Raw genomic sequence first — 21,949 nt, 5'->3', positions numbered from 1 at the left:
CTTCTGGCATTCAACGTCCATCTGCGCAGAAAATGGCGTCGTGTGTCGGGGTATCAACGCGTATCGTCAGGTCTCTTATCGTGGGCTCGTGTGTGTTATGCATGTCTTTCTGAATATGAGATATTGTTGAATATTATAGAAAGAAAATATCCCTAAACTCAGAAATTTTCCCGAGACTCAAACCCAGGACAGCTTTAGGGTTTGTGACCTTAGTTCCTGTAAGCTTGTCTCCAAACTAACAATATTTGTCTTAACAACTATCTTGTCCTACGCTTAATTTTGGAAATACATAAATCTTTATCGTCGGGACGCGAACCCAGGACAGTTTTCGATGTTGTAGCTCCTGTTTATATAATCTCCTTCTCGAAACAAACATCTTTGATCTTGGTGCCATTCTTCTGTAGTGCTTATTATCCGAGTTACAGAAATTATCATAACTGGGAAATGAACCCAGGGTAATTTTACTGGGGTCTGGTATTTATTTTTGTAATCTTCTCTTCGAATGAAAGGATTTTGATCAAACCGCCATTCTTTTATCACGCTTAGTTTTGAGCTCCTTTTTCGATGGGTTTGACCCTAATATGATTTATTCGAGGTATCATAAAATAATAATGCAAAGTCCAGTTAAAATCGATATATCCGTTATCGATCTATAAGTTAACAAACACATAACCTCACAATTTCACCTTTGCGTGAAATTTTTACGTGAGTTTCGGCTTTGAAGGTTAAAATAAGTTTTGAAAATGTGATAAAATACAGATATTTGGGGATCATTGTAACAAATCAAAACTGCTTTCACAAGGAAATTAAGAACAGACTAAATTCAGATCGAATATGCAAATTCCAATTTACCCCGGCCTGATAGATCACGAACCTATTCTGGGTCATGGGTTGTTACATACAATCGTGCGATGTCTACGATCTGTCTCGTATGTTATGAATATTCTGTCAGTATCTAAGCGTAAAATGGAAATAAAATCATTAAGATGATTTGGTATAAAATTAAAACAAGACTTGTAGGTAACAGTCTTCTGGGTTTTTTCTCCGTGTAGTCTGGTAAATATATACCGACGTTTCTAAGGTTATTTCTGCATCCAACATCAGGGTGATGACTTAAATCAAGTGGTGCTTTGGAACCCAAAGTCCGTTTTGCATAATAACGTCTATGAACTAAGAAATTGAAGCGTATTAAATGAATTTGTTTTGTAAAACAGATTTCTTGACGTGTTTTCGTCTTGATTATAATCAGGAATTAGATGTCGCCGGTATAACCTATTTTTCTTAACACAGTAACATGTGAATATTAAATTACTTTACCAGACATGTTCTCTTTAATACAACTGAATTGTAGGAAAAATAACTTGGTCTTGTTTGTTTTGGAAATCATTAGAACTAATTTCAGCTTTTCTTGTACACTAAAATGTTCGTTCTCAGAACGCAGTTGAAGTTCGTGTGAAATATAATCGATACGTTCCTCGTCCTTTGTAAGAAGTGATTCCATTTTGTATGTTTCCGTGAAAAGTAAGGAGTTCTCTTCTGTTTGCAACGTTCTGCCGTTGTCTCAGAGCCCCCTACAACAGTAGAAGCCTTAAAAACTATTTTTATTTTTTATTTAGTGTTCTGTCTGACGACAGGTCCATATGAACAGGATCCTTCCATCCTTTTCTCGGACTGGGACCTGTTCATATACGTTCTTGGCAGATGATCCAGAAGTGGTTTGCCATTGCCTTCTTCTGTGTGTGAATGGAGTAATTGTTGGGATGCCACGGAGAAACCGGGGAAGCCCCCGGAGGAAAACTCCGTGTTGCCTAGACCACGGCCTTGCCCAACACAAGTTACAAATTCAGGCACCGCCGGGAATCGAACCCGAGACCCCAGGATTACAAGGCCAGCGTTCTAACCGCTAGACCACCGTGGCGGTAAAAATTATGATATAAAGTGATAATATAATTGTGCCTGATGAATTGAAATTGATATGAAAAGAGAGACCTTTAACAGTTTTGAGTTACTACAAGAGAATTCTCTGTAGAGATCGATAAAAACATCGATGAGGATATCGATTATGTGTCTGCTTCGAGATTCAAAACCTCAGGCTCTCGAATATGGCAAATTCGTAAATCAGCGAGCAGAGATATTCCTTTATTTCTGGTAATGCAGTACATTTTAGCAACAGTTGTGAATACACAACTATTCTGCCTAATGTCATGTAGATTGTGGTCAGAAGTTTTCTTGGAATTTGCTGAAAGTAAGTTTACAAAATATGAAATGAGCTTCAGGGATACTGAAAAAAATTAAATCACAAAAGAATATACGTGAACTATTTACAGAAGTCAAAAAAAAAAATTCTACGATTCAATAAGGAGGAAAGTGTTTTACTACGTTTTCACTGCATTCGATACAACAAAGAAACCATCTAAGCCAGGGGTTCTCAAACTTTTTCGATGGCGCACGGCTAATTGTAATTTAACACATTAAATGTACCAATGACCAAATGTTATTTATATAATATTAACTTCTGATTTTCTTACTTAGTTCGCGTACCACTATTGGTACGCGTACCATAGTTTGAGAAACGCTGATCTAGGCTAATTAAAATCTACTTATAATAAGACGAAGACTAATTCAGATGTCGCTGGCGTGCGAGTCCTGAGTGAATCATGTCAAGACGTTTCCTCTTATGTGCCATCCGATCCTGCTTCATTACGTTCTGCATTGCGTTTGGTTAGTTTGTTTTGTATCACTGTAAATAAACTAAGTAAAGATGAATTACCATGGACAAAGCTGGATAAGAAAACATCTTTAACTGGTCTAACCAAGGGTTAAAACCTAATGTTATATAAGATAATCTAACCTAACCTAACATAACCTAACTTAACATGATGTAGAATGGTATCGATATACAACACCGCTATGATCGATTATAGATATATGGTCGATAATAGGAAATACTCGAAAAAGGAAAATGGCCCTGTATTTCTGTAGTCTCTCCACGCGATATTAGCACCAAACATCTTTTACGTCACAACAATGATAAGAATTCCATTCGACTCTAATAATCGGAAGTAAATGTCATACATTTATTCATAGTCAGTTCTTCAGTGAAACAGAAGTCTACTCCCCATTATATTTTCTTTTTTGTTTCAAGATCACGAGATGAAAGTTAACAACCTCCTTTTTGTCTCACTCCTCCGTAATGATTTTTGTGTCAGCTAAGGCGAGCGAAGCCAAGAATGTGTGACGTCAGAACCAAAAACCCTGGAGCGAGCTCCGACGGATAGAACAGCTCTATGCAATTATTCTTAATCTTAAGAGATGGGATTTATATTTTAAATAACTCTCAACTACAGATAAACCAAGGCGTTTGGTGACACGCTGCAGTTCTCAATATTATCACACTGTCCAGTAACGCGGCAGAGCCGTTGAATGCTTGCGGTGTTAGGAGAGGGGAGGGGGAGGGGGGGCAGCTGGGTAGTGGGGGGGGGAGGTCTACTGCACTAGCACGAGGCTGATGATACAGAACTTATTTCGAAACCGGTTTCAAGGTTATGCTCAACCACACAGACGAGAGAGAAACTGTTACAAAACACGAGATGCATTACTGTAAACTGCTAGTCTGTTATGATCGGAATGAAATGACGGAACCTGGCACATCACGTGATTCATGCGTCCGACACCTAGCGGCTGAAATATGAACTTCAGCTTTATATTGTATCTGTTCAACAGCGTGATATCAGATACGGCAAATGTGCTCTGATTGCATTTATTAATTTTGAATAATCATAACGTAAAGAGATATAACTCGAAATTCCTATTGATATTGATGACTCCCTAATGACGGTTTGTACGAACGGAAAGTTGTTGGAGGAGTGTAATAAATACTAATTCGAAGTTTTAAGGGTTTCATTTAGTGGTATTATTTATCATGAAATATAAGGTTAAAGTTTATTATGGTTAAGCACCACGCCATGAAGGCGTATTTGGGAGTACTTTTTAATTCGCGTTCGTAACGAATTTACAGAATTGCAGTTTTTAGCGTCTGTATGTCTGTCCTCATGTAACAAATCGAGAACAGCTGAACGGATTTTCATGAATTTTGTCAAATTCTCTGGCTTATTTACAGTTTTCATTGTTATCGGATGAGAACAAATGGTACTTTACATGAAGACTTACACGTGTTTGTTCGTCAGTCTTAAATGTAACTAGCCAAATACGTAGCTATTTATTTAAGCGAAAAGTCTTTCGAACAAAACTTTCAGCGAACAATGAACCACTCATTTATAGTTAAAGATATCTTTTACGTATAAACAAAATGGTAAACATCATAACTCGAAAACCATTTGGTTGATTTTGAAAAAAATTGGAGGTCCATTATCTAAAATTATTAAACTATGCGTACGTTTCTTAAGTTGTTGACTCTATACGAGATAATCAGAAACTGAAACAATACAATGACTTGAAGAACATCATTTTGGTTATTATTATCATCACTTTCATATATACTCATTGTATTAGGTTTCTCATTGAAAATTATGAAAGAGCATAAATTCGTGTCACAATTGTAATAAAACGGATGATTGAAATGAGAATCAGAACAAAACAGAAGCTGTCTAGTTGTATCAAAGTTGGCCCACAGATATTGGAGAGAAATATGACATAATTCTGTCCCTCTTCATATTCGTAATGATGAAAAGATAACCACAGCTTCCTGCAATTTCCTGAAAGCTGAACAGACATTCAAGTTGAGATCGTTTCGAATAGTCTACCTGAATTCAAATAACTGTTTTGTGTTTTACTTTGTAGTTCAGTCAACCATTTCCTTGTACAATATCCTACTGTTATTTTGAATATTTATCGCAGTGTCAACGAATTACACAGAAGATTGTCTCAAAACAGTCAAATATTGCATACGTCAAAGGTAAATTTGGCTCAATACGTGATCACGTATTAGAAATCTGGGTATCACGTAGAGTTGATCGATCGGCATTAATTTTTTGGTAACTTTGACTCCAAAGTACCCCCCCCCTTTCCAACACGTACCTAGTGGATAGGAAATGTATAAAAAAGTAAAGTAAAGTTTGTCCCACTATACGCCATAAAGGCGCTTGGGGGAGAGGAGGTACAGCTCCTCTCTTCCTTGACCTCGGCACTAGATGGGGGTGAGTGGTCAGCATCACGCCCCGGCCGGCTTTACCCCCGGGAAAGGACCCCGGTACCCATTGTAGAGGAGGCTGGGTGGGCCCCAGAGCCGGTCTGGACGCAGAGGCTAGAGGAAAAAAAATCCTCTGCCCCCGTCGGGGATCGAACCCCGGTCGTCCAGCCCGTAGCTAGTCACTATACTGACTGAGCTATCCCGGCTCATAGGAAATGGATAAGTCCAATTTATTAATCTTATATATAGTAGAAATATTTTATATTCTACAACACACACACAAATTTCACGTAACCTTAGCCTACAATAACCGAATTTATGGTTCAGGACGTTTCTTGCAATGTTTTGTTACAGTTGCTGGGCTGATCAAGAAATGTGCCGCTCTTATGGAACGCAAACTTCTTTTACGGTGTCAAGAAAGTCTCCCATTGTGCCCTGGATTAGTTTAGTCCACTCAACACTGTCTCATCATATTTGTTTTTTTAACCGTTTTAATATTATCCTCTTATACACTCTTGGATCTTCCAAAGTGTATGTTTCCTTCAAGTTTCTTACGTATTTACCATCCGCTCCATGCTATTTACATATCTCACTCAAATCAAGTTCCTTGAAACAACCACAAATCTCCAATAACATTCTCCGTATTATATCTTTCTTACGTTCAAATATTCGCCTAAGAATATTTCTCTCAAATACATTTAATTGTTTATAATGCTGGCCCCGGCTTACATGTTTTTAAACATCCGTAAGAATGTTTTTGTATTTTATTGTAGAAAATTCACTGCGTTCGCTGATAAAGTTAAACGCAATTGTTACTTCCTCGTTCCCGGCTTGAACTTCGTGACTCACCGTCAAGCGCTTCAGGGATTTCTCGATACGATTCAAGTTTCACTGTATAGAATCAATAAAATAAACTCACCTTAACGAAAGAAGTTACTGGTGGGAGGAGAACGCAGACTATCGGAAGCAAATCTTACAAAAAGGACACGAAATATTTATTCACAGGGACAGACAGACAGACAGACACCTGGAAATGACGTCATAAGCTTTCACTCTTTATAAAATAAGACGAACTGTTACTTAGATGGACAGGGCACAGAGTATAAGTCATGGCCTTCATTAGAAATTTATAGTATAAAGCCAAAACTGTAACACGCTGTTTTTTAAAGAAATTTCTGATATATTCTATGAAAGACAGATTTGAAAAATGCCTGATTTTAATGGACATTAAAGTCGAAATTAGAACTGCTAGTTGTTAAGGGGGACTAATTTGTACGTCGTGTTAATTATTAGAATCTTACTTCTATGACCTTTAAGGCTGTCACATCTTTTCGTTGCCATATGTTTGAGATCAGCCCAATAATTGACAAGAACTCTCGCTGTTCGCAATTTTGGACACTTGATTCTATAAACATAATTTACACGAGAAATAAACGAGTTTCTGACATTTTTGAGTGCCCGAATTTATAACTTGTGTTGGGCAAGGCCGTGGTCTAGGCAACACGGAGTTTTCCTCCGGGGGCTTCCCCAGTTTCTCCGTGGCATCCCAACAATTACTCCATTCACACACAGAAGAAGGCAATGGCAAACCACTTCTGGATCATCTGCCAAGAACGTATATGAACAGGTCCCAGTCCGAGAAAAGGATGGAAGGATCCTGTTCATATGGACCTGTCGTCAGACAGAACACTAAATAAATAAAATAAATAAATAAATAAAATGTTCTTACATGCTCAAGTACTTAAATTTGTCAAGGGCGACCTGAATTAACTCACAAATCTATTTGTTTCCACAATAAATTTCCTAACTAATGATAAATGAAGTTCGATAATGTTTCAGAAGCGCAAATTAATACCAGATTTTTATGATATTTGATGAATATTATTTGTTTCAAAGGCGGAAAAACCAATCTGAAAATACGTCATATTCACATCTATGCGACATCTGACGTTCTGACCGTTTTCAAAATGTCGATTTTCACCCAAAAACACAGCAACTGGAACATGAAAAGTTTCACTAACTTTTCTTAAAACCAGATATTACAAACGGGTTCAACCTCTGCACATCGGATAGACTACACCCTCATGGCGTGACGGTTAGTGACGAGGACAACATTACCTTTGACCTTTAAACTTGAAGTCAACAGAGAAATATTGATTACCTTCATAATATTCTAATGTACATACCGGAAGTGATGTCTATGTTAATTGTCATGTAAAATTTATTTATTACTGATGTCTCATAGCTCAGGTAGACATTTCCTGTGATGTGTGACGTCCTATAAATTAGCCAAACATTTGTATCAAGAAGGTCCTTAATGGCCTCATGTTATCACGCGACGCGTTCTCGTGCATAAACTTCATTCTTCATTTGAGTGTCTTTGTGATCCGCTGGGAAGGAATAGAGATAGGATGTCCGAACCTTAAGGGTCTCTCTGTTAACTGATAAACTTTGATTCAGGGACTCAACTATAAAATAGTCTGTCAAATATGTTCCTGTTATATTATAATGCAATTCTTATACTCTATTTATCCATGTCTAGGTTCCTCAAAAACTGATTAATAACATCGGGTCCATAAACGGATTACTTATTTTATTATTCTTATGTATATTTTTTTTGTTCTTTCCATTAAGACTGAAAACCTAAAAAAATCTTAAAAATATTTCACACAATAAATAAATAAATAAATAAAATTAAATATTAATAAAATACAATATGATAAAATTATAAAATATTAGTTTGATATAATATGAATTGTAAGATAGTAATATATATATTATTATTATTATGAAGACAAAATTAATGGTGAAAGAAATATCTCAGAAGAAACGAGCAAAAGTGTCAGGACAAGTCTACAAACTTAAATATTTTTGGATTAAGCTAATACCTTCTGTACATTTTGAGAACCTGAAGATGATCGCTCGAGTCGAAACATGTAGTTTAGAAAAACGAACACTTAAAAACGTTGAGACGTTTGTAAAAGTGACTAGATATTAAAGTTATGAATTGATTGTGTGTATAGAATTAACAAAGATTTATGGAATATAAAAATATAACAATTTGAATGTCTGCATTAGAACAAATTTTGATAAAGTTTGAAGAAATATGAACTACAAAGATGGTTGTCTCCTGGGTTGTAGAGCAGTGTAGACTGTGGTCTTTGCTGCCTCCATCATCAGGGCGGCGAGTAAACTTCTACCAGACTACACGGCTCAACAACCCAGAGGACAGCCATCTTCGGATTCACCACCGTGAAAACCTCAAATCCTATATCATATGATGTTTAAACGGGATCTTAAATACGGAAGTCAGATATAAACATTGACAACGCAAGATAAGGGAGGATTAGAGCCAACATATGTGGGTTTTATGAGGCCAATGTATGAAGTGATAATGAGAGATAAAAGTTAGAAATGGAAATATTTGCGCTTGTTACGAGAACAGAATACAACTAAAGATAATACAGACTATGAAAATAAGTTTTAGTAACGCGTTTGAAGAGTGCCCCTGTATATAGTTCCACGACAGGCTACTTTATAAGAATACTAAAAATTGAGACTTGGAACACTCATTAAAAGTGCGGACCGAAAATATAAACTACAATGAAAATATTTAAATAAAAAGTTCTTTGGATATTTTCCATCGTCTAATAAAATAATAAAATTGAACGACGTTTCGGAGATGGGGATTAGCTCAATAGAGTAGGTACCTGAAGACGAAGATAGAGCCTCATCTCCGAAACGTCTTTCAGTTTTATTATTTTATTAGACGATGGAAAATATCCAAAGAACATTTTATTTAAATAACTCACCATCGTCACGAACTTTTAGATTTGATAAACAATGAAAATAATTAAGCTATTATTCCAGAACATGCTAATAAGGACGAAAAATATAGGCCCGTTTTAATCAAATATAAAATTAAATCTCAGTTATTAAGAAATTAAGTGAAGTCAATGAAAGTCGTAATTTTGAGTTGATCCTTGGAAAAGGGTTTTTGTAAAGTACGCGTGATTCAGACTTTCCATATTTAAGGACCATGCGTTTAGATCCTTCTTGTAGCAAGGATATTTGTACGCGTTCTAGTAATGTCACTGCTTTTCTACGAAGTATAAAATGGTATACGAGGTGCGATCAGAAAGTTTCAAGACTGCGCGTATAAAAACCCATACACTTATCTCAGTTATTAAATTCATCCATCACCCTCGAAGTAGTTTCCCTGGGAGTGAACACAACGATCCCAGCGCCGCTGCCAAGCCTGGAAGCATCCCTGGAAATCTTTCTTTGTCAGCCTGTCAAGCACCATCTGCGATTCTGCCTGAATCTCTTCTATCGTCTCAAATCTCCTTCCCTTTAGCTGAATTTTCATCTTTGGGAAGAGGAAGAAGTCACACGGAGCTTAGAAAGGAAGTTGGGGTCGGTTCTTGCAAGATCTTTGAGCTCCTGACAAACGAGAAGTCGATTCTGCTTCTGGTCCTCAGAGAGGAGCCTTGGCACACGCCATTCCGAAATCGCAGGAGGGTCGGTGTAATGCACTACCAAAACGCCCGTAACTAAGAAACAAATGCTAATTCGATGATGCCGGCTGGCACACTGATTCACTATGAATGTAGGCCGCAGCACCTAGCGGCAGAAGCTCGTACTACATCCGGTTCGCCCTCTATTGACACAGTCTTGAAACTTTCCGATCGCACCTCGTATGGTGAGAACACAATAAATGACAATTTGACATCGATTTAAGGTAAAGTTTTCGATATATATTGTAAAATACTATCATACGATATGTTTGGACGGGCTGATGGAAACCATGAAAAATATCAGTCAGCTACATCCGGTCACCTTCCGGGATTTGAAAGGGGTTAATCTGGAATGGAAATTAAATCTTCTGTCGCTATGTTAACCTGCTCGGTATTTGTTCTAATAATTTTCCTTTTATGGCGACACCATTTGATGAGCTGTTATGCCACCTGAAGATTCCTGCTGCAAATATAAAAATTATATTTGCCTTATAGTAATCCACGTTAGAAAACTTGGTTTATAAATTAAGAAAGTAATTATATGTTTACATTTTTATCATAATATAGGCACAAAGCCTATTTCAGTAAATGGGAATTTATTTTTCGTAGCAAAACACTTTTCGTTTGATTTCTGAACCGAGGCAAAGCGGTCACCGTTCTTGCTTTGTTAAGAGTCCGACATTTCGGTTTGGGGTTAGTTGGAATCAGTGAATAGTACCGTAAAGTAGGACTCTGACCAACCAATACTTCAGATATTTACACAGCAACATTGAACAAACAGGCAATTTGTCATTCAGTTACTTTGGATTGAATTTGTTATTCAGTTACTTTGGATTGAATTTGTTATTCAGTTACTTTGGATTGAATTTGTTATTCAGTTACTTTGGATTGAATTTGTTATTCAGTTACTTTGGATTGAATTTGTTATTCAGTTACTTTGGATTGAATTTGTTATTCAGTTACTTTGGATTGAATTTGTTATTCAGTTACTTTGGATTGAATTTGTTATTCAGTTACTTTGGATTGAATTTGTTATTCAGTTACTTTGGATTGAATTTGTTATTCAGTTACTTTGGATTGAATTTGTTATTCAGTTACTTTGGATTGAATTTGTTATTCAGGCCTGCTTGTTGATACAGGATTTCCAATACTGTGCTTGTCTTTTGATTTTAACACAAATTATTGACAGAGAGACTTACAGCTGGGTTAGCCCTCTCGTATTAACGTTATCCTTGTCAGAAACTCAGTATTTGCTTGAGGGATGTTAGAAGAGAAGACGAATTTTTGAATCGTATCTTAATACAGTAATTGCAATACTCAGTTATTTTATACTGTTATGAAAATGTAGAATAATTTCCAGCTGATACCCCAAGGCAGTCAATATTATCCTGTAATCCATATCTGGTCTTCTAGCCCTGATTAAATTACTCTGATAAAATTTAATGACTGCGCTAAATAGTATCCTTATCATTGTTCATTCCAAATATTAAATATTTCTCGGTGTTTCTGTTTTAATTCTGATATAAGAGCAATATTTTATAATTATATAAAACATGATAACAAATCTTATATCTATAACGCGGTTTTTAACAAATGAATCTTGAAATGACTTGTGATTGTATTTAATTCTTAATAAAACAATCGAATTTTTATATTTTAAATAGATTTTCTGTTCTGCATAACTGTTAAACACGTAAGAATAAATTGTTTCAGATGAATTTATTGAATTTAATTTCCAGTGATAGTTAAAATCTTACAATGAAAACGAACAATGAGTTGTGCAGTTTAATTGAAACGTGAATAACTTAATACACTAAACCTGTATATAAGAACACTCAAATACAGTTAAATTATATTCTACAGAAAAGGATTATGGACCTACAAGAACATCAATATAGTCCCATAACATTTATTTTAATATTACTATTATTGATACTAATATGTCGTCAGAGCTCTTTACAAGAGATTAATTATAATACTGTTCCTTACGAAAATAAATTTGAAACTTTATAAAATGTGACAAATGGTGCTAGCAGATGGTGTATTCTACATAATATTGGCGTATATTATTATTATTATCATTATTATTTCGTGTTCTGTCTGACGACAGGTCCATATGAACAGGATCCTTCGATCCTTTTCTCGGACTGGGACCTGTTCATATACGTTCTTGGCAGATGATCCAGAAGTGGTTTGCCATTGCCTTCTTCTGTGTGTGAATGGAGTAATTGTTGGGATGCCACGGAGAAACCGGGGAAGCCCCCGGAGGAAAACTCCGTGTTGCCTAGACCACGGCCTTGCCCAACACAAGTTATAAATTCGGGCACCGCCGGGAATCGAACCCGAGACCCCAGGATTACAAGGCCAGCGTTCTAATCGCGTGTACAAACCGTAAAAATAATAATGCAAGATTTTTGGCGCTAGAATATAATAAATGTTTCTTAATGTGAATAGCATTAGATCCTCGCACAAACAAATTGATCAAGTGATGAAAGGAGATGGGCCTATTGTAACACAATGACTCCAGATCTTGTGACAAATCATGTTGAACTGGTGGCTCTACGATATGCTGACCGCATAATTAATATAGGATGAGCACAGAATAACTTTACACTTTCAAAATGATACAGCATACTTAGAACTTCAAACACGCTCTAGTCGCTAGAAAACCCCCCAGTGTTTTATTTCAAATGACCGGGGTGATTATTGTTGAGCGCCTCCGCTAGATGTCACTAGTTTTGAAAATGGCTACACCAAAACTGAGGAGTCTGTGCGTTCTGCAGGTAGCGATACATTACATTTCGCACACAATTTCACATGGAACCACGATGTCGATTATCCATTTACGCCTGGAACAAGAAATTCGAATTATAACTCTCATTGCTCCTATCACTAGGGACGCTCTGTACATATCGAACACATATCGAGTCCTTGTCGAATCCTTCGAGATTTTTTTCTATCGATTTGTATAGACCTGACGTTCTAAGTACGCCATATTTGTTTTCTGTATTATTTCTGCTGATTTTGTATAGTGGCCCATGAAATTTACAGATCGTGTGCCACATAATTAAGTGGTTCCAGATATTCAAACATCGGATGCTGCTAGATCTTACACTCAATATACATTAAGACAAAGGTACCAGTAGCAAATGAATAGTAATGAGTAATGAATATCTGTAAACAGTCACGTCATCTACTCCCACGTGTGGACTGGTTAGTATGTTGATTCCATATGATCAACACTCGACGAGATTTTGATTGCAATTATTCAATTCAGTTTTAATCACATTTATAATGGTTCCATAAGTAATGGAGACTTTAACACAGCTCTGAACTACGATAGTGAAGATATTGCGAACATACTGTATCTGATATCAGGAAGACATCTTACATAACACTTCTACCTCGAGCTATTCAGCTCCCCAATATGATAGTTCGCATTTTGAATGTGGGGAATCTTTAGTATATTTTATCTCTGTGTCGGGATTACATGAGGAAGAATGTGGTTCATCATGAACAGACGGTCTTGGGGAATGGGAGACTGTAGCTTATGTATCCTGTCATCATATATCATCTCGAACATATAGGCCAGTGGCTGTCAACCTATTAGTCATGATATACTTCAGAGACGTACGTATTATCTTTTATTGTCGACGAACCTACTATGATTATAATAAAAGTGACATTGTCATGTAATTCTATATAAACAACTCTTACATAATATTACAAAAAAAAAATAACGAACTGTTATTACAATTAACAAAAATATATATCTGATTATTCTTAAGAAGGCACTCGAGTTTCATGTTATTTTGCAGATTTTGCTGACATGAGACAATATGTTTGATAAGCAACCCTTCATCCAATATCGACCACAATTAAGGCGGTTCATTTTCGGAACTTCTTTAGAAATGTTATCGAAATTTTTGACGTAATTCTTCGTAATTTCTGGAAATTCTCCTCTGACTGGAGTCCATAACGTTCCACGAAATGCTTTAGAATATTTCATTTGAGGAATACGATCCATTGAATGATATTAAAATCAACTTGATTTATCTTATTCTGAATGATTGGAAATATTTGAATCAGTTATCATGGGTACGAATAAGGCTTTTTTTATTGATTAATTGCTCTGAAACTGAGGAGGAAAGTAACGTTGGATCTTCCGCTTCAGTCTTTAATGTTCTTGATTTCACAGAATTAACCATCGCCACAGAATAATCTAATAAAAACTTCAAGTCGCCTCATGTTCTTCCAAGAACAGCTTCCCTGTGGGGAAAATAATGGGTAGTCATTAATTCTTGATTCTGATGTTTTACAAGAGAGATGTAACCTCTGATATATCACAACATAGAGCACCACAAAACACCACACACAAAAGTTTTAGATGCTCCAAGCAGGAGGCCAAATTATAAAATGTGTCTTATGCTCTTGTTATTCTGGAAGATGTCTGTAGCACAGAAAGACAATAATTATTTAGATTTCTGTCTTCTCTGTTATTGCGCTGTGTAGTCTGGTCGATGTTAACCAACGTTTCAGAGGTCATACTGCCTCCGTCATCAGGGCGATGAATATGCCAATAGGGTGTGAGGAGTTGGATTTATAGGCAGGGAAGTGAAAGGTGTAGCCTGCCTGCCTCCCATACCTGCTCCCATTGGCTCGGGACAGGCTACACCTTTCACTTCCCTGCCTATAAATCCAACTCCTCACACCCTATTGGCATATTCATCGCCCTGATGACGGAGGCAGTATGACCTCTGAAACGTTGGTTAACATCGACCAGACTACACAGCGCAATAACCCAGAAGACAGAAATCTTCATACTCACCGCTGTGAGAACCTCAAGTCTTAAATAATTATTTAATTTTTGTAAATGAAACGAACATATTATAACACTTACCCTTCATCACTAATGTCTGTGAATTTGTCAAATTGTAGGGGAAGTTTTATATTTTAAGTTTATTTGAAACGTTGTCTTTTATGATGGAAAACAATAATTAACTCTTTCCAAACTTCGTCTTTAAAGAGTAGAATTTTGATGATTTCTTTCCCCAATCCATCTTCAAGCATTTTCTTTACCATCGCATGAAATACAATTATTATACATTACTCTACAATATTGTGGAGCATCATTTATCAAGCTGATATATCTTTCACCTCATAAGACATAATTTTAGCTTTATCAGAAATCTTTATCTCTTTGTGAAAGCAAGTCGCGTGTTTAGTATTCTCTTCCGCTTAGCCTTTCAAGTAATTTAAATCTTTGCCGTTGTGTATTCTAATTATCTTACTCCTGGACGGTGACTCAGAAGAGGTTTCTTAAGTGAGTATTCTTTTGGTAAAGTACCACTTCAGTTTTCTAGGAACCACCGCATCTTTCGATGGATTCTCTCCTTAAGCAGACACAATACAGCATCCATTGTCAAACAAGACTTTTAAGATGTAATTCACACCGAAATACGCAGATTTTCAACATTTGTTCTTTGCAAATTCTGAATTATCTAATTTGACGTAAAAAAAATCATGTTGAAAATATCCTATGAAAGTGTTAAAATCAGTCAATACAAACGCAGTATGTATTCCAGGCGATGTAAAAACATGTCTTCAACATAAGATTATTAATTAATTCTTCTTTTTATTTATTTTCTTATCAAGAGAAACGAAACGAATTGCAATTTAATATTTAATTTCCACAACTTTCAACAAAATACATGAACATACTTTTTACGAGCTGTTTTTATTTTTTAATAGTTTAATTGTTTATTGAAAAACTAATTGTTAAAAGAATAACATAGATTCAAAGTACCCGGCGGTATTAATATTCGTCAACAAAAGAAATGTGTAGCTTATTATGTGTTAGTTTTTAAGACAACAATTTCAAATAAAGATGTCTGCCCTATCTTACTTTGACAACTTTGATTTCAAACAATACAAGTAATGAAATCGTAGTATGTGGTTATGGGGTCGAATTCTGATTAAGTGATTTATTCAAGAACCGTTATATTATTTTACATTATAAAAAGTTCGTTCGCCTTCCATGTTGTCATCGACGATTGTAGTAAATTAACAAGTACGATTTTAGGACAGTCCCCAATGGCATAATGTCCACACCAAATTTAATACAAATCTATACAGTAATTTTTGCGTTGAATCATGTGGACAGAAGGACGGATAGACAGATAGACATTATCACCCCCTTTTGCATTCGTCTAGTACAAAGGACAGACAACCGTCCATATGCTAACAAAGGAGAACACTAGAAAGGTTTTGTTACGTTATAACTCGTAATATATCCTTTATACTGTTCACTGTTACAAATATCGTTATGAATGTATAAATACAAATTGTAGCAACGAAACCACAAAAATCACATAGTTTTCAGCTCGTGGAGCGAGAAGGCTGATAGCTGACCACCAATTAACAAATCTGCACTGGCCTAAAGCCTACATCTACCTGTTGTCAACATTTGAGATCTGACGAGTCTATTAGTGATCGAGGTTAATGCAGTCTGCATTTGAAAACACCAAAATTTGAGCGAATTTCCTCCGAAACTTCGCGGCATACCATTTGAAAACTATTTAAATAGGCCCCATTTATCCTCTGGGGTGTGTGAGGGTCCATGTCTGCCAAAATAATAATTAGGTTGTACATGACAGCGAAGGTTTATACCGACTTGTCGTTGTTGGTATTATTATTATTAATCATTATAATATTACCATTTCAACTGAATTCTGGCACAGGTTTAACCTTATAAGTCGATTCTTTTACCCATTTGTTCAAGAATTCTTTGTTTTTGTCTTTCGTAAAAATTCATTCATAATATCTTATCTGCAAGAAGTTCAGCCGATGTCTCATTTCCACGCTGTTTCTCCAACAGAAGATAATTTCGTTTAGAAGCTCATTTTACAATTTCTAGTTATTGAAATTTCTTTTCTGAAGTGAATATATACATTTTATTTAATTTATAAAATATATATTAAATAAAATGTACATACCAAATGAATTGTGACAAACAAATTACTCGACAATATAATAAATAAAAATTAATGATATTTGTGGGCTAGTTTCAGAAAGAATCATATTTAATAAATAATATTAATTACAACGTGTAAATATATTCATATATCTGGGGTGAAGTATTTAATATTAATAGGAAAGAAAAAATAATTTACAAAATAAGAGAATGCTGCAAATTTTGGGAATTATGAACAGTATCATAAAATTATATTTAACAAGGTCATATTAGATTAATGAAACATTTTGTAGACACGCGGTACAACGCCTTTATTTCAGACGCTTCGGACGAGGAACACCTGGACAAATGTTAAGGAGGCTACTTGATGCCAAAACAGGTCGCTTTTGACCTAACTCTGGGCCCAAGTGAAGATTATTCCTGAATTTACGTCCTGGACTTTTAAATGGTATCTTTTTATGCGTTTCTGCATGCTCATTTTAACATATTTTTATTTAAATAAAACACAACGTACTGTATATAGTACAAATCATGAGGCACTTTGCTTTACTTCTTGGACATTTTGTTATAGTTTAATACAAACCTCCTCGTTACTCTGTTTTGGTTTGTATTCTTTATTTCTCATACCCGCACGTCTATAACTAAGACGAGAACAAACACAAACACTGGTAACATTATAAAAAATACGGTTGTATAAATTCCTAGCTTATTAGGAAGCAAATGGTAAGACAGAAGATTAGGCATTAATATCTACTATATTCTGAAATCAGAATTTCAAGACTATAAAGAATAAAAATGTCGTGAAATTAATTTATTAGTAGTGAACGTATTATTTTTAAGGAAAAGGGGTTGCAGGTGGCGGACTCTGAAGTAGCATCTGTATAACAATCAGAATATTTGTGAAATTATTAATACGAGTTTCAACATTAGATTGCCATTGTCTACCCACTGAAATCCATTATTCATTGTGTCGTATAAAATAGAGTTTATATAACCTTATATCTGGCCAACTTGCTGTATTATGCTTCGACGTAACTGAAAAGTAGGTCAGGGAATGGACTAGTCCATTACGTGAAGAGATTCCCGGTGACTGATATGCAATGCCAACCCACCTCCCCTCAGCTGGCCGCCGAGTGAACTGTTCCTAGGCTTGGCCCCGTAGTCTATCGATCGTTTACTCCACCCGCAAGTCGGAACGAACGCTCTCACTCAAACTCACCCGTCCGTCCGCCGGCTTTCGGGCTTAGACCTGCCACTTTGGGATGTCTGGTGTCCGGTGAATGTCGTGTAGTGGCGCGGGCTGAACGCATGGGTGTCGCGTACTTGTGTAAGTGAATTACAGCCAAAACCAAGCAGTTGTCAATGATGAAATGTTTTTAATCAGTTGCTAACACAGAAAAAACAATTGACATTCTACTAGCACAAAATTACGATACAATCGGAACCGCTAAACAGGTCTGGAATCATTACCATGTTAAAAGAATGTTACTTTAGTTTTATAACCCAACAGTTTATAAACGTAAAACATGAGAAATATGATATCCGTACAAACTGTCGGAGGAGTAAATGACTGATAAAACCGTTTTAAGTTTCAAAATGCGTGTGTTCGTTACAAATGATGGACATGAAATGCTATAAATGCGTTGAGTGATACGTATATATTTTTGTTCCTTATAACGACTGTTTTGAATCTGTTAGATATTACCGACAAAGCTTGACTTCAAATGCAGCAATACTGAAGTGTTACCTGTAGTGACTTTATGGTTTCCGAAGTTAAACGTAAAGTAGGTTATCTGTTATATTAGCGTCACAACCGTCTGGACTCGCTTGCCGATAAATCGACCCATTCATCGCAATGAGTGGCGATCGATAGTAGACTTATCGCTCATCTGAAACATAGGAAAGGCTTGGTGTTTATTGAGATACGCATTTATATATCGAGAATTGTGGTTAATAGTTCAGACCCATTCTTGTGTAACAAAGTTTCTAGAACTACAATTTCATAATACCAGCACTAATTAGATAATTATCTTGTACCTGCTTGATATAAGAGACAGAAAAATTACACGCGAGAATCGAACAAAGCGAGATACAAATAATTCGAAACTAACAGCTGGAGTGGAAATTTAGTAGCGTTTACAGAAAACTTAGATTATCTACAGAGTTTCCGTTACGTGTATGGAGCTAAAATTTATATGGAATGGTAAATTTGTTTGAAAACAAGATCTGTGAGAATATAAAGCTTGATTCGAACTTTGAACAATTTTGAAAACGGTAATAAACTGCGTCTTTATTTAAATTTATTCAAGAAAAACTTGCCTCATGAAACATGCTCAGGACGAAAGTGCTTGCATGTATGATCATTGTTATCACGAAACGAACGCCAAGCAAACAATCGGTGAATCTATGGGTGTTTTATGTTACCATTTCAGAACTTTAATTATTTTACTTTCTTGAAACAAATGAGGGTTTTGCTGACTGAAAATAAATCGGGAATGTTTTATTTAACATTGCTACGGTTCTTGTGATATTTCATACAAACGTTCCTATATTGAGCTAACATTTTATTTTGTTGATAATGGGAAACGCCTGCTTAATTTCTGGATTTGGGTGCACATAATGTCCTTTTAAAATATATTAAAAATGAACATATATTTTATTTATTTTATTTTGTGGTATTAATTTTATACGTTTTTTCTGTTTTGTTTTATTTAGTATTATTAATTTAATTATATGACTTAGGTATATTTAGTTCATTTACTTATTAATTATTTTGCATTAAATTAACACTGTACATTTATATATTTAGTTTATTTTTGTTTGTTTTTGTATTGTATTGTTTGTATTGTTAGTGCTTGGCTGTTATTGGCCTTTTTGGCTGTTGTTAAGCACTTTAATAAATGAATTGAATTTAATTGAATATTCTCATTACAAGTAAATTAAACTTTAAGACTATATAATTCGTTTTTGAATTAATTACAATACAAAACACATGATTCGATTTTCACGAGACGGTGTGTGACCACCGCGGACAGCTATCTGCCACTCAATTATTATTAATAGTTAATCGAAGACATATAATTTATGTGGTGAAGTTAGTGTCTTTAAAGAACCAACTGATAAGAAATTTCTTCACTGAGAACCAATTCTGACAGCAACAGAAAACAATTTAACTTGCTGTTATTCTTATTGGAACGGAAGCCTCTTAAAATGTAAAAGTATTATGTTGGAATAATTTGTAAGTGAATGAATTAGGTCAAAATATAGCAGGCAAAGCAGATATCTTCCTAGGTAATTAAAATAATAAAAAAATCATCTTCAACTTATTTTGTATATATTTTTGGTCCATTTCATTTAATATAATACATATTGTTTGAGACATGAATCATGCATTTATCAGTTTATTGATAATTGTTTGTCGAATATCTATAAACGTCCACGACTATGGGTCTCTTAAGCCGAAATATTAATTATGTAATTAATATGAAGATTATGTGAGATGGAGGATAATTTTGAGGGATGTAAATCTTAGAAACTTAATAGAGGGTGATTCCTTAATATTTTGACAGATAAAAGAAACAATCTAAAGTCCTGCAACTACAGTTTCTTTGAATGATAAGAACAGGGCTGTAGCTATATCAGTCGTTATTCTAGCTGTCAGGAGACGCTGTGCAAAATAGAAGTTACAGTTGTCGCGCCACGCCATATAAATCTCAACACTTGTCAATTTCAGCAGTAGCCCTAGGTGAGTGATCAGCTTCCCGCTTTAGCTGCCAGTCTCCCGGTAGAAGAATTCCATTAAATATGAGTCACAGCCCGTCTCAAACCCATTCTAGACGCGAAAGGGTAGGAGACGAGGTTTTTAACATTCCGGACTGAAATTGTCACGATTAAAGGTTACAAAGACGTGTTTTATATCCTGATCTGTTTCCGACAATTTTTAAATAAAATTTATATTACGACCAAATGTTTCCCTGCAGCTGACTGCGTTAACCATTTATATAATTGAAAAGGTTTCTTTATCAGGGAATAACAATGAATTCAGCGAGTGATGGGTCACTGTTATTCGGGTTTGAATGGATTTACACTTGACTACGCCCACTATTATTACACAGGTCAGCGGTTGACTTCGAAGGCAGGGTCTCTATGTGTCTATTAGCCTCAAAATGACAGACAGTCGGTCTCCAATACGCTAGACGTCGACGTTTCTCGATCACTCGGAAACATTTTATAAATTTTAATCTCCGTGAGCGGGTCAGATCTTCGAGAAACATAAATTGTAAAAAAAATTAATCGTGTCCATAAATCCTTGAAAGTTTACATAAGTTTTAGTTAAGTTTTTCCAATCAAGTCTTTATTCGCGTGTTTCAATTTCGCATAATAATTTAGTTTACTGCATGTATTATGCAGTTTATTAATTTTCATACCGAATGCAATTCATAAACTCACAAAATTGGCAGCGGAATTCCAGTTTTATTTTCCTAGGTCGAATTTCAGTTCATGTTTGTCATCGCCACCCCCAAAGAATAAAAGTTTGTATTTGCCCTAACGTGTAGCTGGCAGATTAAATGTCGGAGAAATTAAAGTGTACTTAAGTTAACTTTTATTATAAGTAATACGAAAATAGGACAGAATTATTATTTATCTTAGAAATTTTATTATGATATTCGTTGGTAAGAAACAAAAATTTTTGCTTTGTGAGATTTGAGGTTTTTACGGCTGTGAGTCAGAAGATGGCTGTCTTCTGGGTTGTTGCGCCGTGTAGTCTGATGATGGAGGCAGCAGGGACCTCTGAAACGTTAGTAAACTTCTACCAGACTACACGATGCTACAACTCACAAGACAGCTATTTTCTAATAATTTCACTTCCTAACGTGAACTTAAGCAGATAATTAAGGAATTATAATTTAGAATAAAATCGAATGTTTTGTTATGAGATTTTCTCATTGCACTGCTTGGTATTTGTTCCAGATAAAGGCCAGACACCTGATTCTTTGATGTGTTCAAGGAAGTGTTAAATTGGAAGTTCCTCTGCGCGACCAGCAATCACGGAAGGGGCAGAACTTACTCATAAAGGTCAGTTTTTTCCTTTTAATTTTAATATTATTCTAGAAATTCTGTATTTTTACTAACGAAATGTCTCAGAAGCCATTATTATCTTTGTATTTTGGGGGGGAAATCTTACATCTTTATTCTGACGGGGTGTCGTAATAATGTTAATTGAATGAATAAGTAATCGATACCTTTCTTGACTGCTAAGTTAATCACTCTCGGTGTATTAGAAGCTGAGCAACAAATTTCTCATAGATG

At 35.5% G+C, this 21,949-nt stretch overlaps 1 protein-coding gene across 5 annotated transcripts in view; it reads left to right on the top strand.

The window, feature by feature from the left end:
• PMCA (plasma membrane calcium-transporting ATPase 3) overlaps positions 1-21,949 on the top strand; it is a 287,318-nt gene that overhangs the window by 43,642 nt on the left and 221,727 nt on the right. For 2 of the 5 annotated variants that reach the window (XM_087354414.1, XM_087354413.1), the window contains exons 1-2: positions 17,898-18,094; positions 21,611-21,715. The gene's annotated coding sequence lies outside the window, so the exon portion shown is untranslated. Of the gene's footprint in view, positions 1-17,833; positions 18,095-21,610; positions 21,716-21,949 lie in introns of those variants that run through there. The other 3 variants (XM_087354410.1, XM_087354408.1, XM_087354409.1) reach the window with 3 other exon arrangements.

This window comes from Zootermopsis nevadensis, unplaced genomic scaffold (assembly GCF_977971745.1).
Source record: "Zootermopsis nevadensis isolate Lab colony 2312 unplaced genomic scaffold, Znev_1.0 Znev_ptg000023l, whole genome shotgun sequence".
In the NCBI taxonomy this organism is placed as follows: Eukaryota; Metazoa; Arthropoda; class Insecta; order Blattodea; family Termopsidae; genus Zootermopsis; species Zootermopsis nevadensis.
The sequence above is the reverse complement of the archived record's forward strand: the minus strand, read 5'-3'. Positions and strand labels throughout refer to the sequence as shown.